The sequence below is a fragment of the Malania oleifera genome, chromosome 6, assembly GCF_029873635.1.
Source record: "Malania oleifera isolate guangnan ecotype guangnan chromosome 6, ASM2987363v1, whole genome shotgun sequence".
NCBI classification, from domain to species: domain Eukaryota; kingdom Viridiplantae; phylum Streptophyta; class Magnoliopsida; order Santalales; family Ximeniaceae; genus Malania; species Malania oleifera.
The window spans coordinates 24,917,108-24,921,963 of NC_080422.1; the positions used below are offsets into that span (position 1 = coordinate 24,917,108).

General features: G+C 42.2%; 1 non-coding gene across 1 annotated transcript; it reads left to right on the forward strand.

Moving 5' to 3' along the window:
- Positions 1-336: 336 nt before the first annotated feature.
- On the forward strand, positions 337-442 carry LOC131158970 (small nucleolar RNA R71). The gene has a single exon (XR_009137586.1). It is a non-coding gene; the product is annotated as a small nucleolar RNA R71 (small nucleolar RNA).
- Positions 443-4,856: the final 4,414 nt, after the last annotated feature.

Below are 4,856 nucleotides of genomic sequence, written 5' to 3' on the forward strand. Positions count from 1 at the left end.
GGGTCAGAGCAAATTGCATAAACCTCTGTACACGTTATTGTCTATGGTCCTAAGGACAAGCATTGATCTAATTTTTTGGATATGGCATACAAGGTGGGGGCTAGGTCCTAGCTCATGGCCAACTCGTAAACTCCTTTAGATTTATAGGTTGATGGATTAGGTAGTCTACAATTTGCAGCCATGTGCTACTGAGAATTTTCAGCCAAATTTTCAAAGAGAATCCAGGCCTTATTTTTGTGCTTTGTGAGGAATGTACCTTTGCACGATGCATCAACCATGGACCTATCTCTCTAAGCTAATCCTTCGTAAAAATTTTAACCTAATTGCCACTAAGGGACCTGATGGTGTGAGCATTTACGAAGTAGGTCCTTGAAACGCTCCCAAGTCTCAAAGAAAAGTTCCGCATCCTCTTGTGTGAAACTTGTGATTACCCTTCGTAGCTGATTAGTCTTCCCAATTGGGAAGTACTTTTTCAAAAATTCATGCTACATGGTGGCCCAGTTGGTCACTAAATTCGGCTCTAAGGACATCAGCCAATATTTGGCCTTATTCTTCAGAGAGAATGGGAAGAGCCTAAGACAAAGGGCGTCGTCACTAAGATTAGGTATGCAGATGGTGAAGCAAATCTCCAAAAACTCATTTAGATGCTAATAAGGATTCTCAGTGGAGTTCCCATAAAAGTTGGGCAGCATCGAGATGATTGAAGTCTTAATCTCAAATTGCGCTGCCTGAACATTTGGGAATCGGATGCAGGATAGCAATGTGTATACATTAGGTACAAATTAGTCCCTAAGTAGCTGTAGGGATTGCTCTCTTACCACAGGTAGGCAGGGAGCTTGGGGTTCTGGGATTTATTTAGCGAAAAATGGTGGGTTATTTTTAGCCATGGCTTTTAGTTCAGATGACTCAGCTTTCTCTAGATTAGAGATAGGTTTCCTAAGGGACCTACCATATTTTTCAATCTCAAAATTTATGGGAATTATCTTAGGTTCCAAAGAATGCATACCAAACATACACACTCTTTAAGCACAAAGATTCAAACTTTAGAAATAGTAAACAAAAATAAAAATAAAAATAATAAAGAAAGTGAGAATAAAAGGAGAGCAAATAAAAAGAACAAGGCAACAATACCCTAAATTAGAAGTTGGTTCATAACCGTAGCTAAATCCCCGACAATGGAGACTTAAAACGCAATTATGAGACCTCTTCCAAATTAGTTTACTAAAGTCTTGTTATGAAAAGAAGTAAAAAATGATATTTTTTAGGGTATTTTCTATCCAACTACTAGAAAGCAATTAAAAAAAAAGCATGTAAACTAACACTACTACAAAGAAAGTAAACCTATGTTACCCTACTCCTACAAAGCAGTGCTAATGGCTGAATCAGGCACTGGATGCCATGCCTCTAACAACACTCCTTCAAGCTTCGATAGAAGTACCAACCCAAGAATCTCAGGCCAAAGCGAGAGAGGGACGTACAAGGGCACAAGGTAGCAAGGGTTCACCACCCATCCGGAGCACAATCGGGAACTAGAGTATACCATGTCTCAACGATCACAAACACCTACAAGAAATCTGTGACCAACTATTTCTCTCTGACGGAGACGTAGTAGTGCTTATCCTTATCTGCAACCTTTCATCACACACTCAGCAATAAATCGAAAGCAAGTAAATAAAGAAGGAATGTGAAAGCAAGTAAAGGAGAAAACATGTAAAAAGATCATCCCTTTGCATTCATCACTTCTATCACTAATGCCAAGAAGTACAAAAGAAGATCGTGTAATATACATAGAAGCACAAGAATGCCACTAGTTGTCACAGGCCATCGAAGGCAGGCTCAAGTGCCACTGGGGTAGTAGAAAAGGTTGAGGGTGGGGATGCCTTCCTAGATCGACTATAGCACCATATTATGGGGGGAGGTTGGATTTGTAGTGGAACTAGTAGCCATGGTATGTCAACCAGAACAATGAGAGCAGAAGTTGTAGCTTGGGCTGGGGGAATCAGTGCCAATGGGGGTAGGGACCCAGAGGTTGGTGTTGTACTATGAGTAGTGGCAAGAGGCGGAGCGGGGGACTGAGCCTCGCATGCTAAAGCAACTAGTATAGGACCCACTTCTTCCCTCTCTCTAGAGGATTCAATCTCAATCATAATTTCTAGGCTAGCCGAAGATTTGGCATGTTGATCAGAAGATGGGTGATTTGGCGAATGTCTTATTGAGGAGGCGACTGGAGATTGTGGACGACCTAGAGAAACAGCAGAAGCAGGAGGGGCAGTATGGAGGTGCATGTTGGCCCGCCATAGTGGCAAATGTATGAGGGATAATAGATTCCACTGCCTATGGAAATATGGACCACAAGAGCACAAACATACCCTGAAAACCCTAGCGCATCTCTGCGAGCGTAGTCACCAACTTTGAGTGAACAAGCTCCAGGTCATGGTGTAAATGATCCAAGTCCTCCCAGTTAGAGGCATGGAAGAGGTTGTTGATGGTGGTGGTGCTGCGGCAGATGTAGAGGGCACATTTACTATTCTCTTCCTTTTTTTTGGAGTGTAGCATAGAGGTGGACCTAGCAAATGCATAGGCTCATCCTCAAAGGTATGCTAGAAATTTGGTACGAGTAACTTAGATCCCTAAGGTCCATCAAATGGGGCCCATATATGAAATTTCAGTTTGGCAGTAGCTACCAATTGTAAACTCTGCCGCCATGATCTTTCAGTTACTATCTTGCCAATGGGAATGTGTGCCTCTAGATCCCCAAGGTTAATCTTCAGGTGCTACAGCATGGCCATGATAAGTTGGGCATAGGGGATGAAAGGCCTTCTCAGCTCCTTAGGTGGTTGTCCACGGGCAGACTTAGGTGGCGGCCTTTTTTGCTTTGGGTGTTTCACATTCCTCATATAAAAATTTGTCATTTCTTCTACTATTGGCTGAGGTACATTCAACTACATACCTTTATGGACTACATATAGCATCTGTAGATAAATGCTACGCTGCTTAGAATGATGTACCAAGGTGCAGATGTTTCACTGAAGGATTAAATCCCACAGAAGCAAATAATCGGGGAATCTGCTTCGAGTTGTACAGGTGCCATGTACCATGTTACCGCCATCATAATACTGATTATGGAACATATGGTGGATGATATGATGCACATCGACAGAATCTAGTGCCTCCTATGGTGTGTCATCAGCCTCTGAGCGGCGCCAAGCACTGTCAACTAGGGCGGAAGTAATCTCAATTCCAATGCCATGGATAGCAGTGGACCATGCCCCCATTGTTGGATCATGCTACATATTCTAATAAAATGTTCGAATCAAGGTTGGGTGATAAAAGGTTGCTGGTGGTGTCATATAATGGTCGAACTTCCTCATTTCAAGGATATCGACACAACATCGTTTCTTTTTATGAGCATGTGTCTCATTTAATTTAAACATGTACATTGGGCAAAAATCGTAGTCATCCAAGGTCATTCTTTGAATGCTCTGCCTTCCATAATTCTTTGTTGGCTTAGGTCAAGGTTGTGATAGCTAGCCTCTTTTTGTAGCTGGAAGGTGTTTAGATTCGGACGACGTTACATCGCGCAACTGAGTGGGGATCCTTCTCCTCTTAGGAGGGGCTCAAGAAGATTGAGGTTAATTGGTTGCAATGCTAGATTAAGAGTGACAAGGCATTCTAGTGCGAGGGGGAGGAAAAAGAAAGGTGTTAATTCGGAAGAGGAATGCAGGGAGGGATTTGAGAGTAGGTGAAATTATGTACCCAGACCCAAAGCGGTGTTAAACAAATGGTGTGCTTGAGTGAGAGTGTCGCCATTGCCCGAACCTCCCTGAATGGTTGTCGAAAGAATGCTGAAGAGTGACAAATGCTGGCAAATCTTGGACTACGAAGTTGGAAGTAAGAGCAACAAAGGCGACTGGGGTGGTGGATTATGGAGGTTCAAACGACCACGAGGGAAAAATGGGTTTCTAAATGACTTTTTTGTGTCACACCAACCAAGTCGCATCGGCTTCTCACATAGTCACGCTTGGTCGCTTATCTCCATACCCGATTCTCATTTTTTTTAGGTAAAGAAAACAAACCATGGATGGCCTCCCAAAAGCACTAAGTGTATTGTCTTCAACTAAATATATCAACAGTACACTTTGAAATCATCCTGGTTCGATAACAAGAAGATTGTCCTCCACTTCTTCTTTGAACCATTTATCATTTACCTATATGTTCCCTTCTAACCTGGAGATTGTATCACGAATTGAAAGGATCTGTTCGTAAGGGTCATCCGGGTCAGGGTTGCTTTCAGGTTGAATCATCTCCCTTAAAGGATTCCTCCATAAAATCAAAGGGGTAATGTCCTCAACGCACTCATTGATCATATCGACGTCCATCTCAGAGATGTCTTCAAGTGGATATTGGGATGCATGGAATACATTTAGCCAAAATTGCATGTTTCCAAAAGATACATCCATGATCCCTGTCCGATATTGAATACAGGCATTTACCGTGGCCAAAAAGGGTCGTCCTAACAGGACATGAATATGATCTTTTGATGGGCTAGAGGGTTCCATATCCAAGATTATGAAGTTAACTAGATAGTAGAAATTGTCAACCTTAACTAAGACGTCCTCTATTACACCCCGGGGTTTTTTTTTTTTTTACCGAACGATCATCAAAACTTAATGTTATCGAGGTGGGCTTCAATTCTCCTAAATTAAATTGCTTGAAAACCGAGTATGGTAAAAGATTCACGTTAGCTCCTAAATCCAAAAGGGCCCTATCAATTGTGTAATTATCTATTACACATGAAATAGTTGGAGCACCGGGGTCTTTGAGCTTAGGAGGGAGGTGACCCAAAAGGATTGAAC